We start from the raw sequence: 18,340 nt of genomic DNA on the forward strand, positions 1-18,340 counted from the left end.
TTAGGGTCCCTGTAACAAAAACCAGCCCTCCCGAAGCCCCTGATGGTATCTCGAACTAGCCAGGGTTCCTGGATTAGTGAGATACCTGTGTGCCTCACAGCCATGCCCCTCTGCAAAATTGTAGAGGCGCCTTTGCTATGATGCAAGGTAATCTGGGTAATGGTTAGACCGGGACCAGTCATTCAGGTCTGATCCCGATCTTCCTGTTTATCGACAGGCCTCTCCCGCCCCTGACTGGCCACTTTAAAGTTGACCTTTCTGAGGCCTATCGTGCCTGACGCACGGGCAGGACGCTGTCTTAAGTGACGGGTTGAATTTCTCCAGCCGATCGAGAACCAACTGCAGGTCCGTCAGTTTACCTGGGAACCACGACGCAGCCTTAACCATCTTTTGGAGTAACTCAACTCCATCCACCTTAAAAGATGCGCTTTCCCAAGGTCTTGTCTCGGCCAAAAACTTGTGTAGCCAAGGTTTGGCCGCTGGGTCCGCTGCCACATGTACAAAGACCCCTCCCCTGCAGAAATGGGTATTGAATTTAGGCCATTGATCTGGGGACACTCTCGAGCGCCCTCCAGGTAGCCTTCCTCAGAAGCTCTAACTGCTCTGCGGTGAGCAGCGAGTCCGGGTAACTCGTATCCGTCACCACCAGAGTCAGAGGTTCAGTCCTCTGAGCGACCGTCAGTCCAGCCCGCAATGATTCCACCTCCCCCGGCGAGGTGCCCTCTGAGCCCCTTCCTTTCTTCTGAGCATAAGTGCTGGTCATCGACGTTGTGATCATCGATGTACCAGGTACTGTAGCTGCTCCACTAGCCCGCTGCGCTTGCCTCCTTAGTCTTCTTTTTTTGAAACCGCTGATGCGTTTCTTCTTATCGGGGGACTGATTGGCCACTCCCGTTTCCATAGCCTCACTCAGAAGGGCCGTCAAACCCTCAGCTCCCATATAAGCTGGGGGCACAGCCGCCGCCTGAGTAAGGATTGCTGGAGAGACAGGTCGGGGTGAAAGGGTTGTGCTATACCCGTTAGGACCCAACCTCTTCCCCTCTCCGCCAACTCCCTTGCTCCTTCTTCTTTATAACTTATTGCGTGTTCCATTTTGGTTTCCATGAGTAGCTAAGGAAATAAAAGGTCCGCCTCTGCAGAGTCCCGTATGTAAGGGTAAGACTTATTACTCGGGGAGGTCGTCCGGTGTCCCCGAGGGGCCGTTAGGAAACCTTCGTAACCTCTAGGTGCCAAAAAGCTATGGGCACGATCACTCTACACCCATGGCTTATGGGGGTGGTCACATTGAGCGAGAAACTCAATGAATACCTGTTTGCAGGCCACCGGAAATTGGAGATCGGTCCGGGAGAGACCTCGACCCAGGGATCCAGAAAGCCCGTGTTAGCTAGGCTTTTTCACCCTTCTATCATACTACAATCATGCAAAACAGGAGAGCCCGTTTATAGGGATCCTTTTCAAAACACCCAGGAGAGCCCGCTTATTGGAGTCCTTTCATCTATATCCATACACATGCAGGCCGAGGTTCATTTGGCCTCTATGTTCCACACGCTTAAGCCTCCCCGCCAACTACAAGGTCTTACAGCCCCTACAGGAGGGGCCTGAGTATAGAACCGACGCTATAGCAATACCAAATTACATCAATTAAGTAAGTATTGAAATGAAGCAGTTCTTAAGGAACTCGCACCATTCATAAATTAAATATCAGCTGTTCTAAAGCATCGAAACAGACACTGTTCCATTCTTGTATCGGGTACGTAACGAAATTTGAATCACAATCTGTCGATATAGATATATTCACTATGCATCGCTCCGTGAGGCTCTGCTGGTTCGAATGACGAGAAACAGCGAGGATCCAAAGAATCTGTAACGAAGGAGCTTCGCGTGAGCATTGCGCTGAGTTGAGGCGTCGGACAATATGTGTTGGGAAAAATTAAACAATAATTATTATTTAAATATAAAATCTCGCGTGCTATTAAATTTGAACGGTGCGCGTAAGTAATTAAAGTAACAAACATTGCTTATGAAATATAATGTGAGGGTTTAGGATATTGAACGGTCAATGTTACGATAATGCTGTATTGAGATAGTTGCAGATCCAGAACACTACTGGATCAATCAAGGAACGCCAGATGATCGAATGAAGTAAGATTTAGATTGTTCGCAATGCAAAATGCAAGCCGATTGTTAAATGCAAATGCGTGCGTCTACATTTTTGAAAGTAAAATTCATTAATTTTAAAAAATAACAATTTTGAGCTTGCATATTTGATCCGCTAGAGTCATTTTTATAGAAAAATATTACTACATGGCAAATATCGATTTAATTGTATCGAATCATCATTACAAATGATGATTTGACGACCCGGGTGAGCAGGATCATGCACCCGGTATTTTAATACGTATTCTACAAGAACTTTTTCATAATTCAAACTTTTCCAAAACCCAAAATAACTATCAATGGTGAGTCAGCGACCAGGGTGCGCCTGATCGTGTACCAGGTCATTTTAAACTTCATCGACCCGTCGACGACCCGGGTGCGCCGGATCGCGCACCAGGTCATTTAGAAGGTCATCTACGCGAACTTTGCGTCTTCCAAGAAATGCAAATAATCGATTCGCCTTCAACACAAAAGTTAAAGGAGTTTTAGGTGTAATATTGCAACGTGAATCCTTTCGTAGATGCAAAAAAGATATTGCTGACTCTGTGGCCGGTTTTGATTATCAATAAGGTGATCTGGTTCAACTCGTTAAACCAAAGTCATAAGACTTTCTATAAAGTTGCAAAAAAGTTCTCTTGAATGACCATATTGAAGCCACTTAGAGGTATATAAAAATTCTAACAAAATTCAGGGAATACGTTTTTTATCTCTTCTCTCCATTCCAATAGGATTTGTTATGATAGATTTCATTAATTAATGATTGCAAAATTTCAAACAATGGAACATGTGTATTTTTGATTAACTTACTGTAAAATCAAAATCTCGGCCCCAAGTTCATATTAAGAAGAAACGTTTCAGGTATTTAATGTTCGAGATATGACCTTTCAAAAACACCCAGCTAGATTCGACGGGGCTTCAAAAACTATATTTATTTTCACGTCTAAAAATGACATTTTAGTAGATAGATTATCAGGTAATATATGGTAAAAAATGTTTTTATTAAAAAAACTGTTTATTTATTCACTACAAAAATATTTAAACATTAAAATTCTTTTAATTTTTGATAAAAAGAGTTAAAACCGTGCACTTTTAACGTAAAAACATACATATTTTACTAACTTCAAAAGGCTCAAAAACTTACGCCGCCCCAAATCTAGGACGAATTCGTCCACAAGCAAACTTACATCGGCCGTTATTCTGCGAAGTTACAAAACGCACTGACGCGCGCACACACAGTATGCATCTGCTAACCTGAAGTTCTTTTAGTTGGGTTTTCGAAGCCGCGCTTACTATTCCTTTCAGGTGATACTAAACGTGACAATTCTACGATGGACGGTATCCTCCCAATTGTATGTCGAAGGGTTAAAGAACCTGTTGCACCATTCAGCGCATGCAGGTCCTCGACTACGATTTGTAATTGTTTTGGTTATGGACAGAATTTAAATTTTATAAAAGTTCTTGTAGATGACGTTTTATATGACCCAGTGCAAAAACCGGCGAACCCAGGTTATCGCCTCACTATTAGCAGTCATTTTTTGTGTTTGAATAATTTGAATTTTAAAAAAGTTCTTGTAGAATACCTTTGAAATTATCTGATGCACGATCCTGCGCACCCGGGTCGTCATATCACCATTTGTAGTTGTGCTCGTTATAGACCAAATTTAAATTTCCAAATAGTTCTCGTAGGTGACCACCTAAAGTACCTGTTGCACGATCAAGCGCAACCGAATTGTCGACTCACCATTGAGAGTTATTTTGGGTGTTAGCAAAATTTTAATTTTGAAAAAGTTTTGGTTGAATACGTGTTAAACTACCTGGTGCACGATCATGCGCACCCAGGTTGTCGCCTCACTATTTGTTGTTGTTTTGGTTATGGACAAAATTTTAATTTCCAAAAATTTTTCGTAGATGACCTTCTAAATGACCTGGTGCGCGATCCGGCGCACTCGGGTCGTCGAATCACCATTTCTAATTGTTTTGGTTATTGACAAAATTTAAATTCTAAAAAAGTTCTCGTAGATGATGTTTTGAAGGATCTGGTGCACGATTAGGCACACCCGGGTCGTCGACTCACCATTGAGAGTTATTTTGGGTATTGGGAAAGTTTGAATTTTGTAAAAGTTCTTGTAGAATATGTATTAAATTACCTGGTATACGATCCTGCGCACCAGGATCGTTAAATCATCAATTGTAACTAATAATGTTACAAAACAAATAATGTTTACAAAAAGAAGATTTTTTCCAACAAAAAAACTTTCAGTAAAAATTAATGAAATTCCTTTTTTTTTGTTATAATAATTTTGATTTAAGGAACGTTTTTATCATGAATCGATACAATTAAATGAAGAGTTGCCATGTAGTGATATTTTGCCATAAAAATGACTCTAGCGGATCAAATGTGCAAGCTCAAAATTTTTATTTTTGAAAATAAATGCATTTTACTTTCAAACATTTAGACGCACGTGTTTGTATATTTGACCGCAAAACGCAGTTTTACACAATCCACAAACGCAGGACATGCCAGGTTAGATTAACAATCGGCTTGCATTTTGCATTAGGAGCAATCTAAATCTTACTTCATTCGATCAGCTGGCATTCTTTGCTTGATCCGATAGGTGTTTTATATCTGCAACTCTCTCAATACAGCATTATCGTAACTTTGACCGTTCATCATCCTTAACTCTCGCACTTTATTGCATGAGAGATTTTTGTTACTTTAATTATTTACGTGCACCGTTTGAATTTGAGCGCACGCGAGATTTGATATTTAAATAATTATTGTTTAATTTTTCCCAAAACATATTGCGCGGCGCCTCAACTAAGCGCAATGCTCACGCGAAGCTCCTTTGTTACAGATTCGCTGGATCCTCGCTATTTCTCGTCATTCGAACCAGCAGAATGTCACGGAGAGAAGCATAGTGAGTATATCTATATCGACGCACTGTGGTTCAAATTTCGTTACGTACCCGATAACAAAGTGAAACAATATCTGTTTCGATGCTTTAGAATAGCTGATATTCAACTCATGAATGTTGCGCGATCTACCTAAAGAATTGCTTCATTTCAATACTTACTTAATCGATTTAATTCGGTATTGGTATAGCGTCGGTTCTATACTAAAACCGATGCAATTAAAGATTAAATAAAGAGATCCAGTTCGACTTTTTTACATACTGAGTTCTAATTGATGCGAAGCGTATTAGTACAAGGTATTATTGAACTAATATAGTTACATATTTTTTTCGGTGCAGGTACTCAATATTATAAAATGACTATGCGTACCATAGTGGGGTTCTCACCCTCAAGTACTTCACATGTCGTTTCATTCTTTAAGCAGGAGCTCTATTGATTATGGATGCCGTGCTCTATCCATTAGTTCTGGCGACACGTGCTTTCAGAAAATCAACAAACTACATTATATATTTTTACGTGTAATAGATGGTTACAATATTTCAACACCTATCATAGTCATGTAAGCGGAACTGAAGGAACTCCCCGTCAAGTCTAGAATTCAACTACTATCAGATACATTTCTCATTAAAACTTTTCTCACGACAAATCACCCGCTACATTCCACTCTTGAAAAATTATATTTCATAACCAAAATTGGTTTGACTCAATTCAATCTGGATGAGAATTTCTTCTTAGTTAAATCATTTTATATACTCAGAGGTTATAAAAATAGATATTGCAATTAAAAGGAAGATTTTCGAACATGTCTCTATATATACTGCGGAAGCCTAGGTACTTGGTGAAACAATTCAACATATTTCCAGAGGTTAACTTTCATTATATAAATCTTCCACACACAGATATATGGTCTGTAGTCCTATCACAACACCTTAATTCTGCTCTAGATACCTGCGGTAGGGTTTCGGATTCGGCTGGGAATGGCGAATATTATTTTCAAAATTTTTGGTGACCCTTTTAAATTTGAAAAACCATGGCCCCAAATACGCAGATTATAGAAAATCACTTGATCTTCCCTGATTAAAAATTGGGTTCTTCCGCCATTTAGTGTTGAACCCTTCCTCTTCCATGCAATAAATAAAGCTTTTCTTCCTATCATTCAATCTTTTAAATCGAATAATTTACTTCTTTAACTTCTTTTCAGTCTCACAGCAAAACGCGCTGTAATTATAACTTTTCGTCCTTCTTCCTATCGTGCTTTGGCTCTTTAACCAAATTTAAATCATATTTAACGCCACTTACCTTGTTTAAAAGGCGCCATCTATAATTAACTTCACCTACTTGCGCACGTAAACCCTTTTACTATCCTATAAAATTTTTAGCCTCTCTCCAACGTACGCTACATTTTTTTCCTTCCTAGCACGCAGAAGTGTGGGTAAAGAAAGAAGAAGAATGGCGAGGTGGATCACATGTCGAATCGACATCGTGACCGTCGTAGGATCGTCGAGTCGAAATTATTGTAAAAATTATTGTTGGTTTTCGACTATGTTTATTATGCTTTACAAATACTTTGCAAGTGAATATTCACTTCAATATAAGTGATTATTTAAATTTTTTTAATTTATCTGCTATATCATTATTTCAATATAAGTGATTATATGGAATCAATCATTCCACATTTTAAAGTGCTTAGGGAAGTAAGCAAAAGTCCGGCGATTATGAAATTGTGCTTGTGTAAAAACCCTGTATAGGTTTCCAACGGTAACAGATTCAACTCTCAAATTACCGATAACAAAAAAATCTCGTAATTTAAGTGAATTTTTCATATAGTAGAAATGAAGAATTCAAAGCCGTCAGAACTTCAATTTCCCATGTATAAAGTTTGCATAGATATTCAATTTTTCTCGTCAAGAACATTTGAAAGCAATCCAAAGCAATCAAAAGTTAATAAATTCATTGTGTTAAAACAAAACTGAATAAATCCATACCACAAATCAAGCAAATTTTTATAAATCCAGTGTACTGAAACTAAACTGTATAAATTTCTTTCGATTTTGGAAGCAACAAAAATAATAAATAAAACAAAATACTTTCTTTGATTCTAAATTCATGCAGATGCTCTCATATACTGGTATTTTTATGCCTATTCCTGTTAAGATACAACATTTTTCTTTTGTTTTAATTTAAATTTTGTTTAATTCAATTTTCCGTACATATAATTTAACCATTAGAAAAACTTAAAAAAGAGGTTCTATTATATTCTTTTCGCTTATTCGTAATTGAACCAAAAAAGCAAAAAATAAAAGCAGACCTTTTTTATATATTTGTGAAGCTAGAAAGAATAGGTCAAAATGTTTTAGCTTTGTAAGAGCACTCTTCTACGAGAGAGCAGTTTCGCAGGCGAAGAGTAGATAGATACTATATCATTCCCTCCCTTTTTATATGATAAGGTCCCAGTGGGGCCTGGGCTCCAGATTCATTCCTTGTCTGACAACTACGGCTGCAACTTGTGTTTCATTGAATAAAATATCTGACCTGGTCTACGAATTTGTATCAGCACAAAATTAAATTAAAGTGATTTTTCATTCAGACCGTCACATATTCAGATTATTTTATTGAATAATATATTTTTTGCATTACAATGATAACATGGGGTTTTATCTTAAGTCGAAATGAAATATCAAATGTAATAGGTAATTCAATATATTACAATTGACTTATACTATCACGCTGAGAAATATAATATAATATGGACTTTTTAAATGTAATTTTAATTTTTTGTAATGTTTTCGTGTACCGCTTCAGCTTCAGCTCTGCTTCGATTTTACTATGCAGATTGTCCATAGTGTCCGCCAGATAATATCTTTTGAAAAGCCAGCCAAAATGTAACTTAATGCGGTAAGCCATTTACTCGCCCTTTTCTAACATTGGGTGGCATTTTAAGGCCTATCAAATCAATTCCTACACCTGCTGCAAGCAGGTGACAGCCGTTTTTTAACTGATATAATGATTTAAGTACTTTGCGTCTTCCAAGAAATGCAAATAATCGATTCGCCTTCAACACAAAAGTTAAAGGAGTTTTAGGTGTAATATTGCAACGTGAATCCTTTCGTAGATGCAAAAAAGATATTGCTGACTCTGTGGCCGGTTTTGTACTGACACCTGTCCACATGTCGCAGACTGAAACATAGGAATACAGATTTTAATGTATATTAATCTTGTATTTATTTAATAAGCATATTATGCAAATGCGGATTATCAATAAAGTGATCTGGTTCAACCCGTTAAACCAAAGTCATAAGACTTTTTATAAAGTTTCTGTTCCAGAAAATAAATCAAACATGGGAAATTATTTTTTAACTATCCTATTTTTAATATTTTGAAGTGAAGTTTTCTTGCCCAGCGGAAAACGGGTATTTTCGAATAGGCATTGTTCAATTCGCATCGAGATACCTGAAAAGCATACCCCCACCACTGTGAACAGCGCATTACCCCTCACTTGCTTTTCGTGCCTCATATTGGTAGGCGGGTATACCTGAAGTATCGGAACGGGACATTGTAACTAATTCGACTGAAATAAAACTTAATCATGGGGTATATCGGCAATAAAATTAAACTTTAGACGGTTTGCGTTCCACTTTAGAAATTCCCGATCAATTATATTGCGTGCAGTGCTCATTTAATCGCCGGACAGAGCTGTGGGGATCCCTGGGAGCCTTTTAAAAGAACTTGACGAAATTATAACGCGATCAGTGCTTGAGATTCTGGGCCCTATCAAGTGGCTTATGAAATTTACACCACAAAAGTAATACATTTTACAAATTAAGAGACGCATTTACAAACAGAAGAGTTGAATCTTTAACCAAGAAAGATTGTCTAGTGAATAGCGAAAAAATTTTAACTGTAAGAATTAATCTCTAACCAAAAATGATTGGATTTTCAATGAAATAGATCAATTTTCAACTTAAATGATGAATCCTTAAGTGAAATTATTAATTCCAGTGTAATAATGTAATAATTAAAAATTCATGAAATAATAATTTAATAAAAAACTTAGGGTCATGCGCGGAGTTACTTAAGGTGTTTTACGGAAATGTTCAGCCCCCCTCCTCCTGAAAAATATCGTGAGATTTGCTCTGAACTACTTCTTTCCTCAAAATCTTACAAAGATTTTCCTTAATATTTTTTGCTTAAAGTTTTTAATATTGGTCTAGTTAAATATTTATTGAAATTTTAAAATTAATTTTTAATTATTTAAACAAACAGAATTTGTTTAAATCATTTTTTTCAAAAATTAATTTTTCCATAAAAATGACTACTATTGGTCTAGTGAAATATTTTTTAACATTATTTCATTAATTTTTAGTCATTTAAGCAAATGTAATTTCTTAACATAATTTTTAAATTCTTATTCATTAAAAATTATTAATATTTCTTTAGTGGAATATTTAACAACATTGTTTATTTAATTTTTAATTTTGTAAACAATTCCATTAACAAAAATCAGTTTCAGTTTCATTAAATTTGTGAGAAAAATTTACAAATTTTGAATTTTTTTACATAGTTAACAATTAATTAACCAATATTGATAAATATTCCACTAGACAAACACCAATAATTTTTAGTGAAAAGGACCGAACATTTTCAACAAAAGTATTTTTAAAGCTTCCATTTGTTTAAAGAGTTGAAAAGTAATCGACTAATGTTAATAAATATTTTACAAGACAATGTAAATAATTTTAATTTAAAAAAAAAACGAGAATGCAGTGCTCAGAAGGTCGAGTTCTCAAACCCTAAAAAATGATTCCAAAAACTAAAGAAGTATTTTTACCCATGCAATTTACGGAAGCTTCAAGTCAAAGTCGGTACCTGTTAAAATGAAAAACATTTTTTAAAAAATAATAATAATAATTAGGGAATTTCTTTTTTCGGGTTCAGAATTAAATAGAGGGATCGTTTCCTTTTAAAAAAATATTTTTTCAGGCCACCCTAGTGCACACAAGGGTTAAATTTTCAAAGTGATGAGATGAATCTTCAAACAATAAAATAATGTATTAAGATAGTAGTAACTTTTATCTTAAAAGTTGAATGACTAAGTGATAAGGAGAAATCTTCAACAAATAATAATGTAATTGTAGATATTTTAAACAGAAAAATGTTTTGATCTTTAATCACAACCCGTTGATTAGAACGAAGAAAGACGATTTTCCAACAAAATTATTGAATCCTCAACCAAAGTTTGCTTCCAAAAAATTAAAAATTATACCGAAATCGTAATATTATTATTGTATATTTACCAGAAGAATTTACGATAATAGCTGCAGTTAACACAAGAGTACCAAAGAACCTCATTTTTGGTTACTATTCCGTAACTAATGACCGTTGTGCAACTAATGTATTTTTTACGAGAACTATTCGACAAACTATTCGAAGAAGGTTCGAATTAAATTCTAGAAAGGTGGTAAAACAAGGTCGTTTAAATTAAATTTTCCGTGAAATCGATATTTTCGACAAATAATAATGCAGTCAACATGTTTACGACGCCACAACAGCTGGCCGAAATTCCATGTGTGGCCTAATTCACATTGAAGAACATGCATGCATCTGTAGACGAAAACAATTTATCGGTAAAAAATTTCAGAACTTGTAGCTAGGTCTCGGGTATGAAATAAAAAAATTAAACATAACATCCCTATTACTATAAAAAATGTATGGATAATTTTCAAAGTTTTTCATGAACAGCCCGAATTTCCTACAAACAATTTCTCAAAATGTCATATTTGAGGCCATGTCAGCGTAACCTTAACATTTCTTTTTTTTGACATTTTTTCTAAGCCTAACTTACGTTTACACGAAACGCGATGTCGAGTTGAAAATTTGCGAAATTAAATAAGAAGCACTAAGGAACGTTTGTCTGGTTCTAAATTTTTACAATCATAAAAAAATTATTTGCCACCATTTTTTCTGCTTTTTTCATAATTATGAAAATCTAGAGTCAGACAAACGTTTCTTAGTGATTATAATTTAATTTCCCAAACAGTTGAATTTTCAAATAAAAGGATGATTGTAACGAAATAATTAAATTTTCTAATAACAAACATCAATTTTTAACCAAATAGTCTTATTTTAAAACAAAAAATATATAACTTTTTACTTTCAACCTAAAATGATGAATTCTGAACCAAAACGATGAATTTTCAACCCAAAAATATACATTTTCTACCCAAAAAAATACAAACTTTGATACTAATTTTCGAACTAAAAAAGGTGCATTTTTTACCGGAGATAAGCTTTAAACTAAAATAAAGAATCTGCAATTTTTTAACCAAGAAAATTAATTTTTATTGAGGTAGATCCAGTGTCAATCAATTTTCAACCCAAAAATATTAATTTTCTACCCAAAAGACTCATCATATATATATATACTCATAATTCCAATTTTTTATGAAAAAGGTGAATTTTCAACAAATATCAATTTTTTATTTCAGACATACACAAATATAATGAAAATTGTTAAACTTTTAAGCCAAAAGAAATTTTTTTTGTAAAACAGTTGCATATTCAAACAAAAACTATGAATTTTAAACTTTTTATGAATTTTAAATTTCAAAGTTTTGCTTTACCCAATAGTTCTATGGGCATCTAGTTAACCTACCGCTCGTCGGCATACTGAGAGGAACATCTCTGCAGTGTGGCCTCTCGTAGCATATCTCAAGAAAATTTCCCTGATCTACAACGACCTGCTTACTGCCTTGCAGCTGCGTAAGCCTGATTGCATACTGAAAGCGGCCAATAAAGCTTGGTAAAAGCTTTTGAAAAATGGCAGCTAAGGAAAGCATCGACAAAACTATCTGCTTCAGATACGTACAGGAATTTGATTATTTACAAAACCATTACCAGTGTGAATTATGTTATCATTGGTTCCACGTCAAATTCTCGAACTCTACAAGAACTTTCAACAGGAATAAAAAAATGTGGGTCGACACTTGCCCTAAATCACAGAGCAGTTCCAATAGCATAGTCTTTTTTAACGAGATTTTGTCTATTAAGAAAGTAGAACAGATGTTCAATATCACATCTTTAAAGACCCCTTTGTTTAAGCTGCTTTTACTGCCCCTTGATATCCGTCCGAAGATACTTTGCATCCCAGAAACCTTTTTCTATCTTTGTAGTTTACAAATGCCTATTTTTATCTATCCCAGACTACCCACTATTAACAATATATCGTTTTCATTGCTATCCATTTGAATCCAATCAAAAATTTAGTATTATTGTACGTTTCGAAAATAATAATATGTTTCGAATTTCTAACCCCCGCAAAGTAGTATTAAATCAGCAAGACTTTACATACCTAACAAAAACATTCCCTAGCTTTACGACTTACTAGTCGAAGTTAGAACTCTGAAAATGTGTCTGCTGACATTCCAGTTATAGACGGTGCGAATATTCTCACTTGTGCCTGACTATCCTGACTATCCAAGAAGATAGAGCTATCTTATATTTGAAAAAAGGTAGAAATAGATTCACTTGGATAGGAAAATAGAGATTAAAAAGGTTAGACGAAATTTAATATTGCATAACGCATAGAAAAGAATAGAGGTAGAAAAAATGTGGATTCATTTAGATAGAAAGACTGAGATTCAACAACATAAGGCTATGTTATATTTAAGTAAAGATGGAAATGAATTCACTTGGATATGAAAATTTGGATTACAAAAGATAGACGAAATTTGTTATTGCCCAAAGGATAGAAATAGTTAGATGTAGATCAGTGGAGGATTGATTTAGATAGAAAGACTGGGATTCAAGAACGTAAGGCTATCTTAGATTTTAGAAAAGATAGAAAAAGATTCAATGAGATAAAAAGATAGGGATGGAAAAAGAAAGAAGAGATTTTGGATTGCCTAACGTATAGAAGAAGATAGACGTGGATAAGCAAAGGATTCGTTTGGAATAAAACACTAGAATGGGGATTTAGAGTTAGAAGAAAAGAATACATGTGAATAAGTGGCGGATAGACATGGATAGGAAGATTAGGATTCAAAAGATAGAAAATGATCGAAGGTTAAATCCCTGCAAATCCCTGCCAACGCTGCCACAAAGGAAAATATCGATCTGATTGCTAAACTTTTCAAATGCACACGTAAAGTTAGTAAGTTTAAACAAAGAAATAGAAACCTGGAAATAGTCATTGTAGGCCACCCTGCTAAAGCTGAAGAAGATCTACTGACACTTTTGAAATCAATTGTTAATACTTAAAACCACTCAATCAATTTTGCTGATGTAGTGAATGTTTCCTGAACTACAATCATCTACCTGTGACTTATTTTCTTTAAAAGGAAACTCGAGTTTGGTTAAAAAGTCAATCGTACCAGCAAAAAATGTATGGATTCGCAATAATGTTTTTTACATAAGTCTTTTCGACGTAGAATCACCATTAAGAGTTTCATCGAGATCTGAATTAGAAGCACTCAAGCCCACACTTCAGAAAAGTGATACGAGTGCATGAATACATCGAAATGTGAGATCTTCATCTTCAAGCTCAAGTGTTTCTAATTCTATTGCAACTAATAAGATTAATTCTCCTTTAGGAAAATTTCTCACTATCTGCCATGTAAATTCCCAGCCTCTGCAAGCGCAAATCCTTGAATTGCATTTCTTTCACTTTAAGTATGCCTATGATATAATTGCGGTTTCTGAAACCTGGCTAAATGTAGATATTCACAACTGTTTTTAGCAGAAATGTCTGGATTTTATGTTCTCGGATGTAATAGATAGAAAAGGTAGAGTGTAGGTGTCGGTATGCATATATGCCGTACTTTAATTGAACAAATTCTCCAATGCTTGTCAGGATCTGACCCGAAACTTATTACTTATACTCGACCTGAATTATGATTTTAGAGATTATTGTGCCTAACGCACCTACGATAATGTGTTGTGTATCGCCCCTACCTCGAATTCAGGATTCATTTCTGATTTCGAAGCTACATTTACTCTGCATTTTTCGGCATTTACGAATATCATATTGTTAGGGATTTTAATGCAGATTTTTGTGAATCAACTTATCATTCGGATCAAATAGGACCATTTTTATATTTAAATAACTTATCACTAATGTCGTACAAAAGCCATGGAAAGTCTAGGAATTTTTAAATTGTGATTTTTTAGTAACCCTGTATAACCGTGTAACAGATTCTAATCTAGTTTAGTGAAAAAAACTAAACAAATTAATTTCAACGTTAGTACCGAAATTCGATCCTTGCATTCTATGAAGAAATTGATATTGCAGTGGTTTCTGAAATATTTTCCAGCACTCCTTCGAAACCTGAGGGTACAAAAGGAGCAAACATGGCTACATTCATCTCAGTTTTATGTTCTAATGTCAGAGTGAGTTCCAAAACTCGCTCCTCGAGGGGACCAAGAAGAAGCAAAACTAGCTCCTTTCATCTGCTAATGGATTTTGGTAAAATTAGCTCCTTCTAGTAAAAATAAAAATTCTTGAATGAAAGAGCTTAAAAATCTAAGTATGTATGCCACCGTGTTGCATGCAAAGATGATGGAAAACACAGGCGCTGTCGATCTCTTAATGGGAGAGGAGATTTTTTTCGTTAAGTACATAGATTGATTGCGAAGGGAGGAAACGCATAAAAGGTTTCGGTATCCCAAGGCACGGTGAAAGTCTCAACAGTATTTGCTTCCGAATCAGGAATTCTAGAGTGAAAATGTTTAAAATCATTATTTAATCTAGATGAAAATAATATTACTGATAAAGGGCTGAATAGCCTTTCAATTTCCTCAAGAGCAGACTGAGACAGTTCCCATTTGGAATCCATGTGAAGATTATGCGATGCTCCGCCAGCTTCTATATTTTCTGCAGAAGAAATGTAAGACGCTTTTCGATAAATACTTCTCCAAACTTCACAACGTGGCAGCTTTCAAGCGAAACATATTTAACACAAGAAAAGCAGCTAGCAGCTCAAGATAATAAATAGAATTTTTGCTTCACAGTTTTATCCAATACCCTAAACTTGTAGTCCCATTGCAATAGCAACCCCAGCCTAACAATGAGCGTCGGAAAAATTGTGAAGGGAAAAGATTTGTTTTCTAATTGGATTTGATCCAATTTCAGATTTTTGTTTCTATCATTCAGAATCCGTTCTCATAGATTCAATAATATAGAGTCTACCTTCAAAATTTCCTCCAATAAATTTTGAAGTTAAGAATCTTTGCCGTTCTAGACGTTCACACTGAATGAATTCGTAAGATACTGCTGGAGAGGCTGCATTTAATACACCTAAAAACTTCGTGAATTTCCTAATTTTATACTTTTTTTATGTTTCAGATTGCATCAAAAGATCATCCATTGGATTCTTCTTCCTATCCGTCAACTTCAAGGAAAAATTAATACATTCAATAATGAACGTGGATATTTATATTGTTGCTGGGCAATTAATGAACCATTTTCGTAATTTATTATCAAACATATATATTGAAGGAACTTGATCCCTCTCTCAATATTTTTTAAAAATGGTTTTTGGATCTATGAATGAAAAAATATCATTTAAATATAACACTAGCAATCCCTTGAAGTCTAAGTCCACATATCACAGGTTTCATTGTGTTTGTGAACACGTATGGACAAGTACATAATCCGACGGGTAAACACAAGAATTGAAAATATTAGCCTTCAAATTTAAATTGAAGATATGCAACCTTGAGGTCTAAAGAATCCATGAAATCTCCTGGAGATATCAAATTTTGGGCGGACCTAAGATATTCTAATTTAAAATCGAATGGATCAATTAATTTATTTAGTTTCCTTAAACTATAAATAAAACAGCTCGAGCCATCAGGTCTAGGAGTAAGGAAATAAGGCAAAATAATGTGTTCTTCAAATTCGTCGTATTTCTCAATAGCCCCTTTTCCAAATAGCAAATTATTAACCAAGGATTGATCAAAAATGAAATGAACGAAGCGACAGCATCTAAAGGGCAAGAATCAACTTTTCCTGACTAGCACTTTCCATCTTAGCATTTGACAAAACTGACTACCAGGTCATAAAGAATAAGCTTGATGATTCACATACAGCGTACTTTACTCATCCGTTTAAATATGAAAGACTGAAGCACCTGGTTTCCAAAGGACGCTCTCTTATTCCTGTTGAGAAAATTAAAGAAGACCTCCTACTCCAAGGTTTCAAAGCCGACAAAGTAATCCGCGTGAGGCATTTCACGGATAATCACCCGGAGGAGGAAAATATAAAGGAGAGCGGAGAAACTCAACATCGAAAAAATCTCCCTAAATGTTTAAATTGTGGAGGCGAGCATCAGCCAAATGATGTCAACTGTCCAAATTACTTCAAAAGTCTGGAAATAATTGATTCGAAAAAATTGAAAAAATTGATTTCATGATTACCTGCCGTTAAGGCCTACCAGGCCATTTGCATGGAGAAACGTCTGGACTCACCAGGTAAACAAAAATTTACCAGCAGAGCAAAAGCAGGTCGACACAGCGTGCAAAAAAGAAACCCAAGACTTCTAGGAACTGGCAATGGAATTTAGAAAACTCGACAAACTTTGAGACTTAGGTAAGATGTTGAGGCTTATAATTTGCAGATCGCAAATAAGAAAATTATAAATAAATTCGGAATAGGAAATTTGAATGCAAATGGTATTAGGGGCAATTAGAGAAAACTATGGCAATTTTTTTGCGATTATATATTAGACATTGCGATGCTTAGCGAGACAAGACTGACTAGAATATGTTGCTATTCGACTCTATGATTACTCAGTATTAGTTTCTGCTTAGAATCCTCCAAAAGCTAAGATAAACCCTAGAGAATTTAATTTAATCTTTAGCACTGGTAAGAAAGTATTTTTATATGGGGACGTTAATGCCAAAAACTCCGCATGGAATTGCAAAAATATGAATGCTAATTCAAAAATTCTCTACGCTTTTGCTCTTGGTAATTATTTTAATGTTCTACATCCAGATAATTTTACTCCGTATTCTTACTCCAATGCTCCTGCTAGTGTAGTACATATACGTATATTAAAGAATATTGACTCCGTCATTAATATTTATACCTTTTATGAAAAAAACTCAAATCAAATACCTGTTATTATGTCAATTAATAACTAATAAGCCTAGCGTATAATGAGACTAAATTTTATGATTATGAGCGAGCCGATTGGAATAACTTTAGAAGCGAAATTAATAAAAATCTATTACTTATGCATAGTCGTAACGATGTCTGTGATATAAATAAGAATGTTGATCAGCTTATCAGTGTTATTAAGAATGCTGCAGACATAGCTATAACGAAGCGAACATTTCATGACTTTCATATTAACTTACCAAATTCTATTAAGAAACCTAGAAAAGATTGGAATGCCTGACCTAACGTCTGTCAAAGGACATGCAGAGATTAAATTAGAAAAAAATTGATCAAAAATTAGCGAACAAAATTTTAAAATAAATATCACCAAATTTTACTATAGCAATTAGGATTATAAATTAGTGTCTAATTTTGAAATGACGGAAGTACTTAAATATCACTACGGATTAGTTCATTTTCTCACAAAGGACTATAGTCATAATTAAACTGCTGGGCTGGTCAACATTAGGTACAAAGATATTGCGAACTCTACTCATAGTTTAGAGACAGTTGAACGAGCAACACTCCGTGAAATTAAGAAAGCTGTTTTCAGAACAGACTCAAGGAAGCACCGTGTCATGATGGAATCCAGAACAATTTTCTAAAAAATATCCCTGAAAAGCCATTCCATTTGTTTAAATAACTCACATTTGCAATGCCTGTATATTCCTTCGTTACTTTCCAAGTGATTGGAAAACTGCAAACATCTTGCCTTTCCAGAAGGCTTGAAATGACAAACTTTTCCCGGCAAAATATCGCTTTATAATCTTACTGCCAACTCTAGCTAAAGTTTTTAAAAGTATAATTTATAATGGATTTTTGAAAAAACTTAGGTCACAACCCTGCCCCTTTTCTTACGCGTCGTGGGGGCGGGAAGGCACCCCTGTGACTGGTCACAGAAATAATGTAAGGTCACACCCCTACCCCTTTTGCCACGCGTCGTGTGGGCCGAAAGGCACCCCTGTGACTGGTCAGAGAAATAATGTAAGGTCACACCCTTTCCCCCTTTTCCCACGCGTCGTAGGGGCGGGGAGGCACCCCTGTGACTGTTCATAGAAGTAATGTAAGGTAACACCCCTTCCCCTTTTCCCACGCGTCATGGGGGGGGCGGGAAGG

This window comes from Belonocnema kinseyi, chromosome 8, assembly GCF_010883055.1.
Source record: "Belonocnema kinseyi isolate 2016_QV_RU_SX_M_011 chromosome 8, B_treatae_v1, whole genome shotgun sequence".
NCBI lineage: Eukaryota > Metazoa > Arthropoda > Insecta > Hymenoptera > Cynipidae > Belonocnema > Belonocnema kinseyi.